This window comes from Lampetra planeri, chromosome 4, assembly GCF_965212315.1.
Source record: "Lampetra planeri chromosome 4, kcLamPlan1.2.h2, whole genome shotgun sequence".
Lineage (NCBI taxonomy): Eukaryota > Metazoa > Chordata > Hyperoartia > Petromyzontiformes > Petromyzontidae > Lampetra > Lampetra planeri.
The window spans coordinates 19,653,542-19,665,957 of record NC_136110.1 but is presented as its reverse complement, the minus strand read 5'-3'; the positions used below and the strand labels follow the sequence as shown (position 1 = coordinate 19,665,957).

The 12,416-nt window shown below is 39.6% G+C and overlaps 15 non-coding genes across 15 annotated transcripts; all 15 read left to right on the top strand.

Annotated features, from left to right (window-relative positions):
• The first annotated feature begins 209 nt into the window (after window positions 1-209).
• TRNAG-GCC (transfer RNA glycine (anticodon GCC)) lies at window positions 210-280 on the top strand. The gene has a single exon. It is a non-coding gene; the product is annotated as a tRNA-Gly (tRNA).
• A 705-nt stretch (window positions 281-985) lies between these two features.
• TRNAG-GCC (transfer RNA glycine (anticodon GCC)) lies at window positions 986-1,056 on the top strand. The gene has a single exon. It is a non-coding gene; the product is annotated as a tRNA-Gly (tRNA).
• Window positions 1,057-2,769: 1,713 nt separating this feature from the next.
• On the top strand, window positions 2,770-2,840 carry TRNAG-GCC (transfer RNA glycine (anticodon GCC)). The gene has a single exon. It is a non-coding gene; the product is annotated as a tRNA-Gly (tRNA).
• Window positions 2,841-3,544: 704 nt separating this feature from the next.
• On the top strand, window positions 3,545-3,615 carry TRNAG-GCC (transfer RNA glycine (anticodon GCC)). The gene has a single exon. It is a non-coding gene; the product is annotated as a tRNA-Gly (tRNA).
• Window positions 3,616-4,319: 704 nt separating this feature from the next.
• TRNAG-GCC (transfer RNA glycine (anticodon GCC)) lies at window positions 4,320-4,390 on the top strand. Its single transcript has one exon. It is a non-coding gene; the product is annotated as a tRNA-Gly (tRNA).
• A 705-nt stretch (window positions 4,391-5,095) lies between these two features.
• On the top strand, window positions 5,096-5,166 carry TRNAG-GCC (transfer RNA glycine (anticodon GCC)). Its single transcript has one exon. It is a non-coding gene; the product is annotated as a tRNA-Gly (tRNA).
• A 709-nt stretch (window positions 5,167-5,875) lies between these two features.
• On the top strand, window positions 5,876-5,946 carry TRNAG-GCC (transfer RNA glycine (anticodon GCC)). The gene has a single exon. It is a non-coding gene; the product is annotated as a tRNA-Gly (tRNA).
• A 710-nt stretch (window positions 5,947-6,656) lies between these two features.
• On the top strand, window positions 6,657-6,727 carry TRNAG-GCC (transfer RNA glycine (anticodon GCC)). Its single transcript has one exon. It is a non-coding gene; the product is annotated as a tRNA-Gly (tRNA).
• Window positions 6,728-7,440: 713 nt separating this feature from the next.
• Window positions 7,441-7,511, top strand: TRNAD-GUC (transfer RNA aspartic acid (anticodon GUC)). The gene has a single exon. It is a non-coding gene; the product is annotated as a tRNA-Asp (tRNA).
• Window positions 7,512-8,224: 713 nt separating this feature from the next.
• On the top strand, window positions 8,225-8,295 carry TRNAG-GCC (transfer RNA glycine (anticodon GCC)). Its single transcript has one exon. It is a non-coding gene; the product is annotated as a tRNA-Gly (tRNA).
• A 708-nt stretch (window positions 8,296-9,003) lies between these two features.
• On the top strand, window positions 9,004-9,074 carry TRNAG-UCC (transfer RNA glycine (anticodon UCC)). The gene has a single exon. It is a non-coding gene; the product is annotated as a tRNA-Gly (tRNA).
• A 708-nt stretch (window positions 9,075-9,782) lies between these two features.
• TRNAG-GCC (transfer RNA glycine (anticodon GCC)) lies at window positions 9,783-9,853 on the top strand. Its single transcript has one exon. It is a non-coding gene; the product is annotated as a tRNA-Gly (tRNA).
• Window positions 9,854-10,561: 708 nt separating this feature from the next.
• TRNAG-GCC (transfer RNA glycine (anticodon GCC)) lies at window positions 10,562-10,632 on the top strand. The gene has a single exon. It is a non-coding gene; the product is annotated as a tRNA-Gly (tRNA).
• Window positions 10,633-11,340: 708 nt separating this feature from the next.
• TRNAG-GCC (transfer RNA glycine (anticodon GCC)) lies at window positions 11,341-11,411 on the top strand. Its single transcript has one exon. It is a non-coding gene; the product is annotated as a tRNA-Gly (tRNA).
• Window positions 11,412-12,119: 708 nt separating this feature from the next.
• On the top strand, window positions 12,120-12,190 carry TRNAG-GCC (transfer RNA glycine (anticodon GCC)). Its single transcript has one exon. It is a non-coding gene; the product is annotated as a tRNA-Gly (tRNA).
• Window positions 12,191-12,416: the final 226 nt, after the last annotated feature.

Sequence of the window (12,416 nt, the reverse complement as noted above, 5' to 3'; positions counted from 1 at the left end):
CGGTTCTACCAAATCTTTATAACAGGTGAAGAAATATTTTTAACAACATCCCAATAACTTGCATATAATAAATTTATTCCATCTTCATCTTCGGATATTCATGAAAAATAGGAAAGTCAGGAGCCTAAGAAACACAGAAAAGTCTCACACGCTACTGAAAAAAGATCAGTATTCATGCATCTCACGTAAAATCACGCCAGACACAAGAGGCATTGGTGGTTCAGTGGTAGAATTCTCGCCTGCCACGCGGGAGGCCTGGGTTCGATTCCCGGCCGATGCACTTTTTTCCAACTAAACAACAATAAACTGCAAATATGGAGCGAATATAAAAAAGAACCCACCATCTGCAGATCGTGATGAAAAAATTCAGATTCTATATATACAGAGAAAACGCAATTTTGGAGGATGGAAAAAAGAAGAGTATTCATGCATCTCACGTAAAAAAAATTCGAGTGGAATGTGGTATTGGTGATTCAGTGGTAGAATTCTGGACTGCCACGTGGGAGACCTGGGATCGATTCCTGGCCAATGCACTTTTATCCAGATAAGCATCATTATAACCGATGAAAATGCACGTGGAGTGGTTTCAAGAAAATGACTTTCCATGTCAATGAAGAATTTTAATCGCATAAAATTCATTCCCTTGTATACTTGCAGAAAAAAACACGGTGGGGTCACTTTCAGCTGCGGAAATCAGGTCGCAGCTATTTTGACAACGAAATTCAATAACTAGTATTGGACACGAGTAGTGACAACGGATTTCTCTTTGCGGAAAGCGGTTCTACCAAATCTTTATAACAGGTGAAGAAATATTTTTAACAACATCCCAATAACTTGCATATAATAAATTTAGTCCATCTTCATCTTCGGATATTCATGAAAAATAGGAAAGTCAGGAGCCTAAGAAACACAGAAAAGTCTCACACGCTACTGAAAGAAGATCAGTATTCATGCATCTCACGTAAAATCACGCCAGACACAAGAGGCATTGGTGGTTCAGTGGTAGAATTCTCGCCTGCCACGCGGGAGGCCCGGGTTCGATTCCCGGCCGATGCACTTTTATCCAACTAAACAACAATAAACTGCAAATTTGGAGCGAATATAAAAAAAGAACCCACCATCATCTGCATATAGTGATGATAAAATTCAGATTCTATATACACAGAGAAAACGCAAATTTTGGAGGATGGAAAAAATAAGAGTATTCATGCATCTCACGTAAAAAGAATTCGAGCGGAATGTGGTGTTGGTGATTCAGTGGTAGAATTCTGGACTGCCACGTGGGAGACCTGGGATCGATTCCTGGCCAATGCACTTTTATCCAGATAAGCAACATTATAACCGATCAAAATGCACGTGGAGTGGTTTCAAGAAAATGACTTTCCATGTCAATGAAGAATATTAATCGCATAAAATTCATTCCCTTTTATACTTGCAGAAAAAACACGGTGGGGTCACTTTCAGATGCGGAAATCAGGTCGCAGCTATTTTGACAACGAAATGCAATAACTAGTATTGGACACGAGTAGTGACAAAGGATTTCTCTTTGCGGAAAGCGGTTCTACCAAATCTTTATAACAGGTGAATACATATTTTTAACAACATCCCAATAACTTGCATATAATCAATTTAGTCCTTCTTCATCTTCGGATATTCATGAAAAATGGGAAAGTCAGGAGCCTAAGAAACACAGAAAAGTCTCACTTACACGCGACTGAAAGAAGATCAACGAAATGCAATAACTAGTATTGGACACGAGTAGTGACAAATTCTCTTTGCGGAAAGCGGTTCTACAAAAATCTTTATAACAGGTGAAGAAATATTTTAACAACATCCCAATAACTTGCATATAATCAATTTAGTCCATCTTCATCTTCGGATATTCATGAAAAATGGGAAAGTCAGGAGCCTAAGAAACACAGAAAAGTCTCACACTCGACTGAAAGAAGATCAGTATTCAAGCATCTCACGTACCATCACACCAGACACACGAGGCATCGGTGGTTCAGTGGTAGAATTCTCGCCTGCCACGCGGGAGGCCTGGGTTCGATTCCCGGCAGATGCACTTTTTTCCAACTAAACAACAATAAACTGCAAATTTGGAGCGAATATAAAAAAGAACCCACCATCTGCAGATCGTGATGAAAAAATTCAGATTCTATATATACAGAGAAAAGGCAATTTTGGAGGATGGAAAAAAGAAGAGTATTCATGCATCTCACGTAAAAAAAATTCGAGTGGAATGTGGTATTGGTGATTCAGTGGTAGAATTCTGGACTGCCACGTGGGAGACCTGGGATCGATTCCTGGCCAATGCACTTTTATCCAGATAAGCATCATTATAACCGATGAAAATGCACGTGGAGTGGTTTCAAGAAAATGACTTTCCATGTCAATGAAGAATTTTAATCGCATAAAATTCATTCCCTTGTATACTTGCAGAAAAAACACGGTGGGGTCACTTTCAGCTGCGGAAATCAGGTCGCAGCTATTTTGACAACGAAATTCAATAACTAGTATTGGACACGAGTAGTGACAAATGATTTCTCTTTGCGGAAAGCGGTTCTACCAAATCTTTATAACAGGTGAAGAAATATTTTTAACAACATCCCAATAACTTGCATATAATAAATTTAGTCCATCTTCATCTTCGGATATTCATGAAAAATAGGAAAGTCAGGAGCCTAAGAAACACAGAAAAGTCTCACACGCTAATGAAAGAAGATCAGTATTCATGCATCTCACGTAAAATCACGCCAGACACAAGAGGCATTGGTGGTTCAGTGGTAGAATTCTCGCCTGCCACGCGGGAGGCCCGGGTTCGATTCCCGGCCGATGCACTTTTTTCCAACTAAACAACAATAAACTGCAAATTTGGAGCGAATATAAAAAAGAACCCACCATCTGCAGATCGTGATGAAAAAATTCAGATTCTATATATACAGAGAAAACGCAATTTTGGAGGATGGAAAAAGAGGAGTATTCATGCATCTCACGTAAAAAAAATTCGAGTGGAATGTGGTATTGGTGATTCAGTGGTAGAATTCTGGACTGCCACGTGGGAGACCTGGGATCGATTCCTGGCCAATGCACTTTTATCCAGATAAGCATCATTGTAACCGATGAAAATGCACGTGGAGTGGTTTCAAGAAAATGACTTTCCATGTCAATGAAGAATTTTAATCGCATAAAATTCATTCCCTTGTATACTTGCAGAAAAAAACACGGTGGGGTCACTTTCAGCTGCGGAAATCAGGTCGCAGCTATTTTGACAACGAAATTCAATAACTAGTATTGGACACGAGTAGTGACAAAGGATTTCTCTTTGCGGAAAGCGGTTCTACCAAATTTTTATAACAGGTGAAGAAATATTTTTAACAACATCCCAATAACTTGCATATAATAAATTTAGTCCATCTTCATCTTCGGATATTCATGAAAAATAGGAAAGTCAGGAGCCTAAGAAACACAGAAAAGTCTCACACGCTACTGAAAAAAGATCAGTATTCATGCATCTCACGTAAAATCACGCCAGACACAAGAGGCATTGGTGGTTCAGTGGTAGAATTCTCGCCTGCCACGCGGGAGGCCCGGGTTCGATTCCCGGCCGATGCACTTTTTTCCAACTAAACAACAATAAACTGCAAATTTGGAGCGAATATAAAAAAGAACCCACCATCTGCAGATCGTGATGAAAAAATTCAGATTCTATATATACAGAGAAAACGCAATTTTGGAGGATGGAAAAAGAGGAGTATTCATGCATCTCACGTAAAAAAAATTCGAGTGGAATGTGGTATTGGTGATTCAGTGGTAGAATTCTGGACTGCCACGTGGGAGACCTGGGATCGATTCCTGGCCAATGCACTTTTATCCAGATAAGCATCATTGTAACCGATGAAAATGCACGTGGAGTGGTTTCAAGAAAATGACTTTCCATGTCAATGAAGAATTTTAATCGCATAAAATTCATTCCCTTGTATACTTGCAGAAAAAAACACGGTGGGGTCACTTTCAGCTGCGGAAATCAGGTCGCAGCTATTTTGACAACGAAATTCAATAACTAGTATTGGACACGAGTAGTGACAAAGGATTTCTCTTTGCGGAAAGCGGTTCTACCAAATTTTTATAACAGGTGAAGAAATATTTTTAACAACATCCCAATAACTTGCATATAATAAATTTAGTCCATCTTCATCTTCGGATATTCATGAAAAATAGGAAAGTCAGGAGCCTAAGAAACACAGAAAAGTCTCACACGCTACTGAAAAAAGATCAGTATTCATGCATCTCACGTAAAATCACGCCAGACACAAGAGGCATTGGTGGTTCAGTGGTAGAATTCTCGCCTGCCACGCGGGAGGCCCGGGTTCGATTCCTGGCCGATGCACTTTTTTACAACTAAACAACAATAAACTGCAAATTTGGAGCGAATATAAAAAAGAACCCACCATCTGCAGATCGTGATGAAAAAATTCAGATTCTATATATACAGAGAAAACGCAATTTTGGAGGATGGAAAAAAGAAGAGTATTCATGCATCTCACGTAAAAAAAATTTGAGTGGAATGTGGTATTGGTGATTCAGTGGTAGAATTCTGGACTGCCACGTGGGAGACCTGGGATCGATTCCTGGCCAATGCACTTTTATCCAGATAAGCATCATTATAACCGATGAAAATGCACGTGGAGTGGTTTCAAGAAAATGACTTTCCATGTCAATGAAGAATTTTAATCGCATAAAATTCATTCCCTTGTATACTTGCAGAAAAAAACACGGTGGGGTCACTTTCAGCTGCGGAAATCAGGTCGCAGCTATTTTGACAACGAAATTCAATAACTAGTATTGGACACGAGTAGTGACAAAGGATTTCTCTTTGCGGAAAGCGGTTCTACCAAATCTTTATAACAGGTGAAGAAATATTTTTAACAACATCCCAATAACTTGCATATAATAAATTTAGTCCATCTTCATCTTCGGATATTCATGAAAAATAGGAAAGTCAGGAGCCTAAGAAACACAGAAAAGTCTCACACGCTACTGAAAGAAGATCAGTATTCATGCATCTCACGTAAAATCACGCCAGACACAAGAGGCATTGGTGGTTCAGTGGTAGAATTCTCGCCTGCCACGCGGGAGGCCCGGGTTCGATTCCCGGCCGATGCACTTTTATCCAACTAAACAACAATAAACTGCAAATTTGGAGCGAATATAAAAAAAGAACCCACCATCATCTGCATATAGTGATGATAAAATTCAGATTCTATATACACAGAGAAAACGCAAATTTTGGAGGATGGAAAAAATAAGAGTATTCATGCATCTCACGTAAAAAGAATTCGAGCGGAATGTGGTGTTGGTGATTCAGTGGTAGAATTCTGGACTGCCACGTGGGAGACCTGGGATCGATTCCTGGCCAATGCACTTTTATCCAGATAAGGAACATTATAACCGATCAAAATGCACGTGGAGTGGTTTCAAGAAAATGACTTTCCATGTCAATGAAGAATATTAATCGCATAAAATTCATTTCCTTGTATACTTGCAGAAAAAACACGGTGGGGTCACTTTCAGATGCGGAAATCAGGTCGCAGCTATTTTGACAACGAAATGCAATAACTAGTATTGGACACGAGTAGTGACAAAGGATTTCTCTTTGCGGAAAGCGGTTCTACCAAATCTTTATAACAGGTGAAGAAATATTTTTAACAACATCCCAATAACTTGCATATAATAAATTTAGTCCATCTTCATCTTCGGATATTCATGAAAAATAGGAAAGTCAGGAGCCTAAGAAACACAGAAAAGTCTCACACGCTACTGAAAGAAGATCAGTATTCATGCATCTCACGTAAAATCACACCAGACACACGGGGCATCGGTGGTTCAGTGGTAGAATTCTCGCCTGCCACGCGGGAGGCCCGGGTTCGATTCCCAGCCGATGCACTTTTATCCAACTAAACAACAATAAACTGCAAATTTGGAGCGAATATAAAAAAAGAACCCACCATCATCGGCATATCGTGATGATAAAATTCAGATTCTATATACACAGAGAAAACGCAATTTTGGAGGATGGAAAAAATAAGAGTATTCCTGCATCTCACGTAAAAAGAATTCGAGCGGAATGTGGTATTGGTGATTCAGTGGTAGAATTCTGGACTGCCACGTGGGAGACCTGGGATCGATTCCTGGCCAATGCACTTTTATCCAGATAAGCAACATTATAACCGATCAAAATGCACGTGGAGTGGTTTCAAGAAAATGACTTTCCATGTCAATGAAGAATATTAATCGCATAAAATTCATTCCCTTGTACACTTGCAGAAAAAACACGGTGGGGTCACTTTCAGATGCGGAAATCAGGTCGCAGCTATTTTGACAACGAAATGCAATAACTAGTATTGGACACGAGTAGTGACAAAGAATTTCTCTTGCGGAAGCGGTTCTACAAAATCTTTATAACAGGTGAAGACATATTTGTAACAACATCCCAATAACTTGCATATAATCAATTTAGTCCATCTTCATCTTCGGATATTCATGAAAAATGGGAAAGTCAGGAGCCTAAGAAACACAGAACAGTCTCACTTACACGCGACTGAAAGAAGATCAGTATTCATGCATCTCACGTAAAATCACACCAAACACACGAGGCATCGGTGGTTCAGTGGTAGAATTCTCGCCTGCCACGCGGGAAGCCCGGGTTCGATTCCCGGCCGATGCACTTTTATCCAACTAAACTACAATAAACTGCAAATTTGGAGCGAATATAAAAAAAGAACCCACCATCATCTGCAGATCGTGATGAAAAAATTCAGATTCTATATATACAGAGAAAACGCAATTTTGGAGGATGGAAAAAAGAAGAGTATTCATGCATCTCACATAAAAAGAATTCGAGCGGAATGTGGTATAGGTAATTCAGTGGTAGGATTCTGGACTGCCACGTGGGAGACCTGGGATCGTTTACTGGCCAATGCACTTTTATCCAGATAAGCAACATCATAACCGATTAAAATGCACGTCGAGTGGTTTCAAGAAAATGACTTTCCATGTCAATGAAAAATATTTATCGCATAAAATTCATTCCCTTGTATACTTGCAGAAAAAAACACGGTGGGGTCACTTTCAGCTGCGGAAATCAGGTCGCAGTTATTTTGACAACGAAATGCAATAACTAGTATTGGACACGAGAAGTGACAAAGGATTTCTCTTTGCGGAAAGCGGTTCTACCAAATCTTTATAACAGGTGAAGAAATATTTGTAATAGCATCCCAATAACTTGCATTTAATCAATTTAGTCCATCTTCATCTTCGGATATTCATGAAAAATGGGAAAGTCAGGAGCCTAAGAAACACAGAAAAGTCTCACTTACACGCGACTGAAAGAAGATCAGTATTCATGCATCTCACGTAAAATCACACCAGACACACGAGGCATCGGTGGTTCAGTGGTAGAATTCTCGCCTGTCACGCGGGAGGCCCGGGTTTGATTCCCGGCCGATGCACTTTTATCCAACTAAACAACAATAAACTGCAAATTTGGAGCGAATATAAAGAAAAGAACCCACCATCATCTGCATATCGTGATGATGAAATTCAGATTCTATATACACAGAGAAAACGCAATTTTGGAAGATTGAAAAAATAAGAGTATTCATGCATCTCACGTAAAAAGAATTCGAGCGGAATGTGGTATAGGTGATTCAGTGGTAGAATTCTGGACTGCCACGTGGGAGACCTGGGATCGATTCCTGGCCAATGCACTTTTATCCAGATAAGCAACATTATAACCGATGAAAATGCACGTGGAGTGGTTTCAAGAAAATGACTTTCCATGTCAATGAAGAATCTTAATCGCATAAAATTAATTCCCTTGCATACTTGCAGAAAAAATCACGGTGAGGTCACTTTCAGCTGCGGAAATCAGGTCGCAGTTATTTTGACAACGAAATGCAAAAACTAGTATTGGACACGAATAGTGACAAAGGATTTCTCTTGCGGAAAGCGGTTCTACAAAATCTTTATAACAGGTGAAGACATATTTGTAACAACATCCCAATAACTTGCATATAATCAATTTTGTCCATCTTCATCTTCGGATATTCATGAAAAATGGGAAAGTCAGGAGCCTAAGAAACACAGAACAGTCTCACTTACACGCGACTGAAAGAAGATCAGTATTCATGCATCTCACGTAAAATCACACCAGACATACGAGGCATTGGTGGTTCAGTGGTAGAATTCTCGCCTGCCATGCGGGAGGCCCGGGTTCGATTCCTGGCCGATGCACTTTTATCCAACTAAACAACAATAAACTGCAAATTTGGAGCGAATATAAAAAAAGAACCCACCATCATCTGCATATCGTGATGATAAAATTCAGATTCTATATACACAGAGAAAACGCAATTCTGGAGGATGGAAAAAATAAGAGTATTCATGCATCTCACGTAAAAATAATTCGAGCGGAGTGTGGTATTGGTGATTCAGTGGTAGAATTCTGGACTGCCACGTGGGAGACCTGGGATCGATTCCTGGCCAATGCACTTTTAGCCAGATAAGGAACATTATAACCGATCAAAATGCACGTGGAGTGGTTTCAAGAAAATGACTTTCCATGTCAATGAAGAATATTAATCGCATAAAATTCATTCCCTTGTATACTTGCAGAAAAAACACGGTGGGGTCACTTTCAGCTGCGGAAATCAGGTCGCAGTTATTTTGACAACGAAATGCAATAACTAGTATTGGACACGAGTAGTGACAAAGGATTCCTCTTTGCGGAAAGCGGTTCTACCAAATCTTTATAACAGGTGAAGAAATATTTTTAACAACATCCCAATAACTTGCATATAATAAATTTAGTCCATCTTCATCTTCGGATATTCATGAAAAATAGGAAAGTCAGGAGCCTAAGAAACACAGAAAAGTCTCACACGCTACTGAAAGAAGATCAGTATTCATGCATCTCACGTAAAATCACACCAGACACACGAGGCATCGGTGGTTCAGTGGTAGAATTCTCGCCTTCCACGCGGGAGGCCCGGGTTCGTTTCCCGGCCGATGCACTTTTATCCAACTAAACAACAATAAACTGCAAATTTGGAGCGAATAAAAAAAAAGAACCCATCATCATCTGCATATCGTGATGATAAAATTCAGATTCTATATACACAGAGAAAACGCAATTTTGGAAGATGGAAAAAATAAGAGTATTCATGCATCTCACGTAAAAAGAATTCGAGCGGAATGTGGTATTGGTTATTCAGTGGTAGAATTCTGGACTGCCACGTGGGAGACCTGGGATCGATTCCTGGCCATTGCACTTTTATCCAGATAAGGAACATTATAACCGATCAAAATGCACGTGGAGTGTTTTCAAGAAAATGACTTTCCATGTCAATGAAGAATATTAATCGCATAAAATTCATTCCCTTGTATACTTGCAGAAAAAACACGGTGGGGTCACTTTCAGCTGCGGAAATCAGGTCGCAGTTATTTTGACAACGAAATGCAATAACTAGTATTGGACACGAGTAGTGACAAAGGATTTCTCTTTGAGGAAAGCGGTTCTACCAAATCTTTATAACAGGTGAAGAAATATTTTTAACAACATCCCAATAACTTGCATATAATCAATTTAGTCCATCTTCATCTTCGGATATTCATGAAAAATAGGAAAGTCAGGAGCCTAAGAAACACAGAAAAGTCTTACACGCTACTGAAAGAAGATCAGTATTCATGCATCTCACGTAAAATCACACTAGACACACGAGGCATTGGTGGTTCAGTGGTAGAATTCTCGCCTGCCATGCGGGAGGCCCGGGTTCGATTCCCGGCTGATGCACTTTTATCCAACTAAACAACAATAAACTGCAAATTTGGAGCGAATATAAAAAAAGAACCCACCATCATCTGCATATCGTGATGATAAAATTCAGATTCTATATACACAGAGAAAACGCAATTTTGGAGGATGGAAAAAATAAGAGTATTCATGCATCTCACGTAAAAAGAATTCGAGCGGAATGTGGTATTGGTGATTCAGTGGTAGAATTCTGGACTGCCACGTGGGAGACCTGGGATCGATTCCTGGCCATTGCACTTTTATCCAGATAAGGAACATTATAACCGATCAAAATGCACGTGGAGTGGTTTCAAGAAAATGACTTTCCATGTCAATGAAGAATATTAATCGCATAAAATTCATTCCCTTGTATACTTGCAGAAAAAACACGGTGGGGTCACTTTCAGCTGCGGAAATCAGGTTGCAGTTATTTTGACAACGAAATGCAATAACTAGTATTGGACACGAGTAGTGACAAAGGATTTCTCTTTGCGGAAAGCGGTTCTACCAAATCTTTATAACAGGTGAAGAAATATTTTTAACAACATCCCAATAACTTGCATATAATCAATTTAGTCCATATTCATCTTCGGATATTCATGAAAAATAGGAAAGTCAGGAGCCTAAGAAACACAGAAAAGTCTTACACGCTACTGAAAGAAGATCAGTATTCATGCATCTCACGTAAAATCACACTAGACACACGAGGCATTGGTGGTTCAGTGGTAGAATTCTCGCCTGCCATGCGGGAGGCCCGGGTTCGATTCCCGGCCGATGCACTTTTATCCAACTAAACAACAATAAACTGCAAATTTGGAGCGAATATAAAAAAAGAACCCACCATCATCTGCATATCGTGATGATAAAATTCAGATTCTATATACACAGAGAAAACGCAATTTTGGAGGATGGAAAAAATAAGAGTATTCATGCATCTCACGTAAAAAGAATTCGAGCGGAATGTGGTATTGGTGATTCAGTGGTAGAATTCTGGACTGCCACGTGGGAGACCTGGGATCGATTCCTGGCCAATGCACTTTTATCCAGATAAGGAACATTATAACCTATCAAAATGCACGTGGAGTGGTTTCAAGAAAATGACTTTCCATGTCAATGAAGAATATTAATCGCATAAAATTCATTCCCTTGTATACTTGCAGAAAAAACACGGTGGGGTCACTTTCAGCTGCGGAAATCAGGTCGCAGTTATTTTGACAACGAAATGCAATAACTAGTATTGGACACGAGTAGTGACAAAGGATTTCTCTTTGCGGAAAGCAGTTCTACCAAATCTTTACAACAGGTGAAGAAATATTTTTAACAACATCCCAATAACTTGCATATAATCAATTTAGTCCATCTTCATCTTCGGATATTCATGAAAAATAGGAAAGTCAGGAGCCTAAGAAACACAGAAAAGTCTTACACGCTACTGAAAGAAGATCAGTATTCATGCATCTCACGTAAAATCACACCAGACACACGAGGCATTGGTGGTTCAGTGGTAGAATTCTCGCCTGCCATGCGGGAGGCCCGGGTTCGATTCCCGGCCGATGCACTTTTATCCAACTAAACAACAACAAACTGCAAATTTGGAGCGAATATAAAAAAAGAACCCACCATCATCTGCATATCGTGATGATAAAATTCAGATTCTATATACACAGAGAAATCGCAATTTTGGAGGATGGAAAAAATAAGAGTATTCATGCATCTCACGTAAAAAGAATTCGAGCGGAATGTGGTGTTGGTGATTCAGTAGTAGAATTCTGGACTGCCACGTGGGAGACCTGGGATCGATTCCTGGCCAATGCACTTTTATCCAGATAAGGAACATTATAACCGATCAAAATGCACGTGGAGTGGTTTCAAGAAAATGACTTTCCATGTCAATGAAGAATATTAATCGCATAAAATTCATTTCCTTGTATACTTGCAGAAAAAACACGGTGGGGTCACTTTCAGATGCGGAAATCAGGTCGCAGCTATTTTGACAACGAAATGCAATAACTAGTATTGGACACGAGTAGTGACAAAGGATTTCTCTTTGCGGAAAGCGGTTCTACCAAATCTTTATAACAGGTGAAGAAATATTTTTAACAACATCCCAATAACTTGCATATAATAAATTTAGTCCATCTTCATCTTCGGATATTCATGAAAAATAGGAAAGTCAGGAGCCTAAGAAACACAGAAAAGTCTCACACGCTACTGAAAGAAGATCAGTATTCATGCATCTCACGTAAAATCACACCAGACGCACGAGGCATCGGTGGTTCAGTGGTAGAATTCTCGCCTGCCACGCGGGAGGCCCGGGTTCGATTCCCGGCCGATGCACTTTTATCCAACTAAACAACAATAAACTGCAAATTTGGAGCGAATAAAAAAAAAGAACCCACCATCATCTGCATATCGTGATGATGAAATTCAGATTCTATATACACAAAGAAAACGCAATTTTGGAGGATGGAAAAAATAAGAGTATTCATGCATCTCACGTAAAAAGAATTCGAGCGGAATGTGGTATTGGTGATTCAGTGGTAGAATTCTGGACTGCCACGTG